At 48.0% G+C, this 9,578-nt stretch overlaps 1 pseudogene; it reads right to left on the bottom strand.

Moving 5' to 3' along the window:
• Nucleotides 1-1,064: 1,064 nt before the first annotated feature.
• LOC123183782 (uncharacterized) lies at nucleotides 1,065-1,196 on the bottom strand (annotated as a pseudogene).
• Nucleotides 1,197-9,578: the final 8,382 nt, after the last annotated feature.

Genomic DNA, 9,578 nt, shown 5'->3' with positions numbered 1-9,578 from the left:
ATCTTCTCCACCTCCAATCCTAGAGGGCATACGACCTTCTTTGTTGCGTACGTACTGTCGGGCAATTCGTTATCCTTTGGAAGCTTCTTCTTCAATATTTTCAGTAGCTTCTCAAATCCTTTGTCAGGCACAGCATTCTCTGCCTTCCACTGCAGCAATTCCAGTACGGTACCGAGCTTTGTGTTGCCATCTTCATAATTGGGGTACAACCCTTTTTTGTGATCCTCTAACATGCGTTCGAACTTCAGCTTCTCCTTTTCACTTTCGCACTTTTCCCTTTGCATCAACAATGACCCGGCGGAAATCATCATCGGGCACATCGTCTGGTTCCTCTTGATCTTCAGCAGCTTCCACCGTTGCAGCATCACCGTATTCAGGGGGCACATAGTTGTCATCGTCCTCTTCTTCTTCGCTGTCTTCCATCATAACCCCTATTTCTCCGTGCTTGGTCCAAACATTATAGTGTGGCATGAAACCCTTATAAAGCAGGTGGGTGTGAAGGGTTTTCGAGTCAGAGTAAGACCTCGTATTCCCACAGCTAGGGCATGGACAGCACATAAAACCATTCTGCTTGTTTGCCTCAGCCACTTCGAGAAAATTATGCACGCCCTTAATGTACTCAGAGGTGTGTGTGTCACCGTACATCCATTGCCGGTTCATCTGCGTGCATTATATATAATTATGTGTGTCAAAAGTAAGAAAATTAGACAAGTATCTATGTAAAGTAAGAAATTTTTTTCAGAAAGAAGATAAGAACAAGAGGCTCACCACGGTGGTCCCGGCGACGAGATCGGCGCGGGCGATCGACGGCGGTGAAGACGGGGACGGGGCGTGACGGACCGCTAATATAAACCTAGACAAATCTCGGGAAAAATGAAGCTCGGAGGTCGAGCTTCGAGAGGAGAAAGCTTAACTAGTGTGGCTCGGGCATTTCATCGAACACCTCATGTGCATAGGAGGTGAGTTAGAGCACCCAATGCCCTCCCCCTCGCCGGCCAGCAAAAAACAGAGCACTGTGGAGTGCTCTGCTCGCCGACGATGGGGTATATATATATAGGCAACTCATTTGTCCCGGTTCATGGCTGGAACCGGGACTAAAGGCCTTCCTTCTGTCCCGGTTCCTGCCACGAACCGGGACCAATGGTTGTGGGCCAGGAGCGAGGCCCATTGGTCCCGATTCGTGCCAAGAACCGGGACAAATGGGCCCAGACGAACCGGGACCAATGCCCACGAGGCCCGGGCCGGCCCCCTGGGCTCTCGAACCGGGACAAATGCCTTCATTGGTCCCGGTTCGTGGCAGAACTGGGACTAATGGGCTGGCCAGGCCCGAACGAAAGCCCCTTTTTCTACTAGTGGCGACATCACCGGAGCGGCGACACGCGGCGCCATCGGTCCGATGGAGGAGACGACCTTCATACCGTCGCGTTTTCGAGTGTTTTCTTGGGGGGCCGCACGTCATTCCGACGTGGCGGACATACCCGGCCGCGCCCAGGCCACCCTATATCTGTCCCAAATTTGGGCTGGATATGAGGGGTGCCGGTCAGCCTAGGCGTTTGAGGCGCCCGTCTGTGTCGGGTTTTTTTACCGGTCGTTTGAGGCGATTGGCAAAGAAAAGACAAAATGCCCCTCCAGCGATATGAAATTGCATGCTAACACCATCATCCTAGCCGTCTAGCGATACGATCCTAGGGTCACCAGTGCGATATGATCCTACGGCCACCAGTCCAAATGCCCTGGATGGCCGCCATATCCCGCACATATAAGAATTGAGGTGACCCATTGGTGACGAAACTTATAATAAAGAGGTGTGCAAACAAATTCATCTATTGTAGATAAGTTCTGATGCATCTATAGTGCCAGGTACTCGTGCTTGCAAGATTTTCACTCAGCTTTTGTTTCTTGTGTCCTTCATATCCCATTCTGTAATCACAGAGGTTTGGTGTTCCCGTACCGTATAGTCCTCGACCACATGATCAAGTCGTATGGAAGATGACCGAGGGGCTCTAAAAGGAGCCATTTACTCAACGGTTTCCTGATGCATAATAACTGAGCAAAAAAGAAAAACTTACACATTGTCAGCAAAATTATTAGCGTTAACTAAAACCGTGACTTATAAAAAGACAAAGGTTCCACAACATCATAATGCAAGTCCGCATTTGTGCAAAATAATAATTTAACAGCAAGATAATAATAGAATCTTGTTACAGAGCGGGTACATCCAGCTTGCACTTGATACTACACATACCAGTAGCAAGATATGACAACAAAACCACAATGCATGATTACATTATACAGTGCTAATAATGAGCAGAACTTCTAAATTATAAACGTACGCATAAGCTGCCGGAGGATATCCTGCTTCTTAATTACTTGGTGGCCTCCTGCTGGAACTCTGCGTGGTGGTTGGTGCGGCGGTATCGCCGGAGGATATCTGCCTGCTCTTCTGTACGCGCGTTGATGTCATCTGTGATGCCGGGCATGAACTCGAATCGATCGGGGGTGTTTCCCCGGAGCCTACGCATGGGCTTGCAGAGCATGTAGTCGACGAGCTCGGCACTAACGATGTAATCCACGAGCTGCTTCGTCACCGGCATCTTACTCATCGTACTCTCCTCTTCTTCGTCACCGGCGTCCGCCGCTGCCTTATTCACCTCGTCGGGGCTGGGCCGGTCGCAGCCGTCCCCCTTCTTCGTCCTCTTTCGCTTCTTGGTCCGATCATGGTGATGCCGGCGCCGCACTGTGGCTATGGCTACGCCCCTCGAGCCTGTAGCCCGTCTTAGGTGACACCAACGCCTTCATCTCACTCCTCTCCATCTCCATCTCGCCGTCACCCTCCCCCTGAAACCCTAGATGTGTTACGGCGGCGACCACTGCGAGGAATACAAGGGGGGACGAGCGTGATATATTTGAGTAAATAGCATAAAACTATCACTTTTCGTGCTATGGTTTCAAAAAACCACCACTTTTTTGTTTGTGACTGATACCTACCACTTTTCTCGTCGGCTGTCTCAAAAAACCCAAATCGCCTGTTGCTAGCGTTTTTAACCGTTTTCTGACGGTCCGGGCCCGCCTGTCAGGCCACGTCAGCGCCGCGCGTGACGGCGAGGCCGTTAACGGCCGTTATTCGGACCGACCGGTGCGGTCGGACCGCACCCGCTCGCTCGCTGCCGTTCTCTCTCTGTCGGCAGCATCTCTCTCTCGCTCCTCCTTCCCCCGTGCTCTCTGTCTCCCCCGACGATGGCGGCGGCGAAGAAGAAGGACGACGGCGAGCCTGGGCCGACAGCCAGCGGCGAGGGCGGTGCTCACTCCGAGGTCAACAAGTGGCTAGGCAGCGCAAGTTTCCCGACCCAGCGCTCGTCTGGGCCACCGACGCAGGAGGTCCAGATGTCGCCGGCGTTCCGCGCGGCCAGGGCAGTGGCCAAATGCATCCACGCGGATCCAGAAGGCGTGCACCAGTGGGCCTCCTCACTTGGTGGCGTGGAGTAAGTTATGAATTGTTTTAATTATTTTTCTTAGTTTATTTATGCACTAGGGTTAGGATTTGTTTCTTATATTGTTAATGAATTAGTTCTTTGGTATATTATTATGTATACATTGTACTCAATATATGAATTAGGGTTTAGGTTTGGATGATATGTTGTGCAAGTAAAACTGTTGCATACTTTTGAACTTGAAAATCTGAAGAAATCTGAATGTATTGTTTCTTTTTTTGCATAGTTTGGATGATGAAGTATGGGAATCGAGGCTGCATTTTCAGGGTAGAGACAACATGGAAAGGAAGTTTTCCTTATCATAAATGAATTACCTGTTTTTGTTAGCACTTATTGAACTTGAGGGCTATGGGTTGGATGCCTATCTGTCATATGTTAAGGATGAGGGTAAGGGGCTGGAGGGGATTGAGGTTTTGGACAGTGATGAGAAGGTGGAGGAGATGCTAGATTTGTTTGCTGAGAAGAAAATATTGAACATAACAGTGAGAGAGACTAGTGACCCAAATCCAGCAGATGCAAACATGGACCACACCTTGCTTGAAGAGCAGATTCCAATTAGTCAAGTTGGTGATCCCATTGTTTATAGTGTTTCCCAAGAAGGTGTCATTTTCCCTGTCTCAAATTCTTCACAGCCCCCACTTGTGCCTGTTGATCCATATTTTAACACACAACAGAGCTGTAATTTCAATAAGGGAAAAGAGGCAGTGGAAATTGAAGGCATTGAAGCAGAAGATCAAGATGAAGATGAGTTGGACAAATCCTCTTCAGATTTTGAGTTTTTCAGGGGTGATTACAGAGGGAAGAAAATTTCATACAAGTCTTGGGCTAGGGGAGAAGATGAAGGTGGTGAAGGAACAAGTCAGCACTACAGGGAAGAGGAAGAGATGGCTGAGCATTATTTTGGGGGTGCTTCTGAACCCTCAGAGTTTTGGCAGGAGCCAAATGGTTCTAAAGAAGATGATGAAGAAGAAGTTTCAGATCATGTAAAACTGTGGCACAGAAGATACCTGTGAGGAAACAAGGCCCAACAAGCAGATCACACAGTGAGCCAGATCACAAAAAGTTTGAAGATTCCGTGCCAGAAGCTGATGAGTTCTGCTTTCCAGGTGATGAAGGCATTTCTGATGAAGAAGATGATGCACCTAGGTTGCCTTATGGCAGCAAGAGAAAATTGAAGAAGAAGAAGGAGAGAATATGGTATGATTCCTCTAGGCCTGATGCACATGAACAGTTTAGGATTCATTTGTGCTTTCTGAATGTGGTAGAGTTCAGAGAAGCATTGAGAAACTACCATGTTAGGACACTTAGGAACTTTGAGTACCATAGGAATGATCCAAGTAGGATCATAGCCTGGTGCTCAGATAGAAAGCATGGTTGTGAGTTTTATATTACTGCTTCTAAGATTGCCCATGAGTCAACCTTTAGCATCAAGAAGATGAATCTTGATCACACCTGTGGAGCAAGTGGAGAGAACACAAAGGTAGCAATTGCAATATGCAAGGTCACAAATATACCACTTGTGGTGTTCCACTGAAACCCAAACTGCAGATGAGAAAGAATAATCACCAGGTATACTTATTGATAAAGAAACTTCTGTTTCATAGGCTAGGTGGTTTAATTATAATTTGCTTTGTTAAATGTGCAGGAGAATAGGTCAGACTACTCTTCATCTACCAGAGCTTCTACAGGTGTGGTTGCACCCCCACCCCCACCACCACCATCAGCACCATCAGCACCAGCCATAGCTAGGAAGAGGCCTGCAACAGCCACAACTACTCCAGGACCAGCAAAGAGAAACAAAGGAGCTGCTTCTGCTACTCCAGCACCAGCCACATCAGCACCTGCCAAGAAGACCAAAGCAACCAAGAAGACAGGGGCTCCTAACACATCTTCACCAGCCAAGAACACAAGGTCATCCATTGCTTCTCCAGCAAAGAACACCAGAGCATCAACAGCTAGCAGAGGGTACATAGTTTTCAATGCTCCAAGGCAAGCTGCCAACTCTGAGATGGAGATTGGGTCCAAGAGGGTTAGGAAGCCAACTGGAAAGTGGAAGGCATATTTCACAGCTAGTGGTAACTACTGAAGATTCCAACATTTGAGAAAGTTGTCTTGTTGTATGAGTGCTGAAACCTAAGTGTTTGCAACCTTAAACCTATGTATTTGCTTGCTGAAACTTGAGTGTTAGCATTATGAAACCTATGTATTTGCTTCCTGAAACCTGAGTGTTTGCATTTATGAAACCTGTGTATTTGCTTGCTGAAACCTAAGTGGTTGCATTATGAAACCTGAGTGTTTGTAACTTCTGGGTAGATTCAGACAACACTGATGCAAACATTGATTCATTTATTCAAACATTCATAGATTCCACCATCCAAACTTTCTTTCATACAAAGAGTTGTACAGAAATGGAAGGGATACATAGCTGAGACTCTCATTCATACTTAAAAAAACTACTACCAACAACTCTCAATCGTAACAAGCGAAGAAACGACACCACTTTGCTTTGTAGAAGGGTGAGGAGCGAGTACTGCCTGTCTCCTAGCCCACCTGATGATCTTCCCTGAGCTCTTGCGCCTGCCGCCAGGGACAAGAACTGTGAACTCATCTGAGTTGCACTTCTCCAAGATCTTCTCTGCCAGCCTCCTCTTGAACTCCAGCTCCCACTCCACTGCCTGCACTGCAGGGCGAGCCCTTTGCCTCCTCACATCCACTGCCTGCACTGCCTCCTCTTCCTCATCTGTCACCTCCCCAAGCTCTGGATCCATCTAGGGTTTATAGAGGTGGGGTGTGGCGGCTGTGTTCTGGAGGGAGGAGGGTGGGTGGAGTAGGCTATTTATGAGTAGTGGAGGGTGGGTGGAGTAGGCCTAGGTTTGTAAATATAACTGGGCCACAAAGCCCAGGTACAAAGCACTAATAAACATAACTACCTTCTAAACATAAAAAGACACATAGCATACTCCAGCAGTGCTTATCACTGACTCCATAACATAGCAGAAGAGGTTCAAATACAGGCAGAACAGTCATTACAACTTAGTTCATAACTTAGCATTAAAGGTTCTAGCAGCATAACTACAGTTCTTAACATTGGCATAGACATAGACTAGATTAGCTTCACATTCCCCAAAATGTACACCCCATATCTTCACATCAGATTGTTAGGCCACATACTTATAAAGGCCTTGGATGTACTTCACCATTTGCAGAACACACTTCATGAATCAAGGATGGCCTTGATTTTCTCAAGTTTCTCCTTGCTTGCATGCCCATCACTCAGCAGCTCATTCACCACATGCTCAAGCTTGGCCTTCTCTATCTTAAGCAAATCTCTCTCCTGTTCAACCTCCTTCTTTGCCTTCCTGGTATTCTTGATAATGTCAGCTTGACTCTGTAAAATGCACCTTTGTTCCTTGGCAAGTTTGAGCTTCTCCATCTGAACCTCCAACCTAGCTCTCTCTTCTACCTCTTTCTTCTTCTTCTCAAATTCTTCCTCCTCAACTGCCTTCTAGTTATCCATGTGGCCTACCCTACCATCCTGCCAATCAAACATCTTGGATACATCTTGGACAAGCTTTGTGTACTCAATGCACAGCTTGTCATTTTCAGTCTTAAGCTTGGCCAAATGCTTCTCATACTTCTGCTTATCAATTACCCTGCCTCAATTCTGTTCATGGTACATGTCCCACAGCCTGGACAAGCAATTCTGAAGAATTGGATGCCAGGGCTTGTCAACCCACTCAGTAACACCACAGTTAACACCTTCACTCTGCATTTGGAAATTGAAATATACATCACTAAGTGCACTCAAATTCATAACAACAAATCATATTAGACTAAGAAACTAAAGGTGAGGCTTAAGTAAACTGAATATGTTGTTTAATATAACTCAAACTATAACTGAAACCCAACCTGCTTGTACAAGTACATTCACAGATATATGCTTCCTATACATAAGCATTTTTGATAGTAACCATATCCCTCAATACCTTAATACAAGGCATATTGCAGTTCATCCTAAATAATACAGTGTAGGTTCAGAAGAGCAACTTGTCAACATAATACTGTGTGGGTTCAGAACAGCAACTTGTCATCTTGTAAATACATGTGTGGGTTCAGAAGAAAATGATTCCAATTAAGGTACTATACCTACTGCACTGGACAACCATAGAAATGCCTTCCAGTTAAGGTTCCTTCAAATGCAACACACTTAATTGGCCTCATGTGGTGCATCATGCAGGTGGGTTCAGAAAGCTCCAGCTGGCCACAGAAAAGAGGCTCCACGGTGGTGTCAGGGGTCTCCTGCATGAACACATGAACAAAATCACCTTAGCTCACAGAACCAGACATAGATCACAAATTAATTCCCCAATCCAGCAAGAACCCTAACCCAAACCCTAGTTTTCAAGCATACATAAACATAGCTCAAACAGCAACCATAACCCTGCCTACTAAATAACAGTAAACAAAGCTTACCCTAGCTCACCAAGATGAACACTAACCTAATCTAGCTCCTAGATGAACCCTAACCCTAGCTCAGCAGATCGAAAAACTTACCCAAAGAGCCATGTCCATGCTTGTGATGTCGCACTCATCCTCTGAGCTCGTATCCCCGTCATTCCAGGAAGGCATGGCGGCGGTGGAGCTTCCACAGCGCAAGTCGCCGCCGGCGTCCAAGAGCAGAGAGGAGAGGAGAGTGAGAGCGAGAGAGAGATGAGTGCGGGTAGGGGAGCAGAGTGAGAGCAGAGTGAGAGGGAGGGAGACGACTTAATGAGCGGTCCGACCGCACCGGCTCGGTCCGAGTAACGGCCTCGCCGTCACGCGCGGCGCTGACGTGGCCTTACAGGCGGGTTAAAAACGCTAGCAACGGGTGATTTGGGTTTTTTGAGACAGCCGACGAGAAAAATGGTAGGTATCAGTCACAAACAAAAAAGTGGTGGTTTTTTGAAACCATAGGACGAAAAGTGATAATTTTATGCTATTTACTCGATATATTTGCTACTGCAACCCTAGGCGCTTAATGGGCCAGACCTAACCAAAAGCCCAACGCATAGCTCGGGTTTGGTTTTCGCTCTCGCGCTGCTAGAGCCGCAGCCCACAGCAAGGAGGAAGAAGACCACGGCGCCGACCGCCATGGCTCAGCTGTCACTCAAGCAACTCAGAGTGACAACTACGGTAGCAGAGATCACTTGTGCATGGTTGCACCCACATGTTTTGTGTCACGTACGTGAGCGCGTGTGTTGCGTGGTTGGCCGTAGCCCTACATATTTTTTTGGCAACGATCTGCGCCGGTGCGTCGGCCCAACTGTTGGGCCGGTCGCACGGCAGCCGTTCGATCCGCGCGTGTGGGCCGTTAGATCCTGCCGAAGAAAACGGTTCCCCCTTACCTTCTTCTTCCTCGCGTCGCGCCGCACCTCCTGTCGCGCCCACCGCTCCAAGCGTTGCGCCGCCGACGCGCACCGCCCCCCCCCCCCATCTCCTCCCCCCGTCGTGCTTGTCAACGCCCTCCGCGCAAGTCGCTGCCGTCGTGGATCGAGCCCCACCACACCACCTCCGCCTCTGCACCCCGCACCGCCGTGCTCGCACCCAATTGAAGCTTTTTTCATCGTTGGTCGAAGCAAAACGGAGAAATGCTTGTAGCAAAAAACATTGTGGCCGACAGCTGATGGTTGTAGCTCACCGTGCAGGTCCCAAAACACGGCTGCCGTCATAGGAGCAATTTTCAATGTTGGTCGTAGCAAAATGTGGTCACCGTTGTAGCAAAAAACTTCATGGCCGCTGCCATGCTCGCACCCAGTTGAAGCTTTTTTCCACGCTGATTGAAGCTTATTTTCACGCCGATTGAAGCTTTTTTCCACCCATGGGCGCTCGTGCACGGGTTGAACGAACGACGACGCTGCCAATGAACGCCATTTAAACGGATGTAGCAAAAATTCTCGCAGGTTGTAGCAAAAAAATAGGTACGGTTGCAGCCAAAACATCGCTCGCACAACGACCACGGCGTAGCATGTAGCACGCGACGAAGCCGGTTGTAGCTGAGTGGTGTGCCGATGGTAGCAAAATGTGACACCGGTTGTAGCATGCAACAAA

The sequence above is a fragment of the Triticum aestivum genome, chromosome 1D, assembly GCF_018294505.1.
Source record: "Triticum aestivum cultivar Chinese Spring chromosome 1D, IWGSC CS RefSeq v2.1, whole genome shotgun sequence".
Classification (NCBI taxonomy): Eukaryota; Viridiplantae; Streptophyta; class Magnoliopsida; order Poales; family Poaceae; genus Triticum; species Triticum aestivum.
This window is presented reverse-complemented; position numbering and strand designations above follow the sequence as displayed.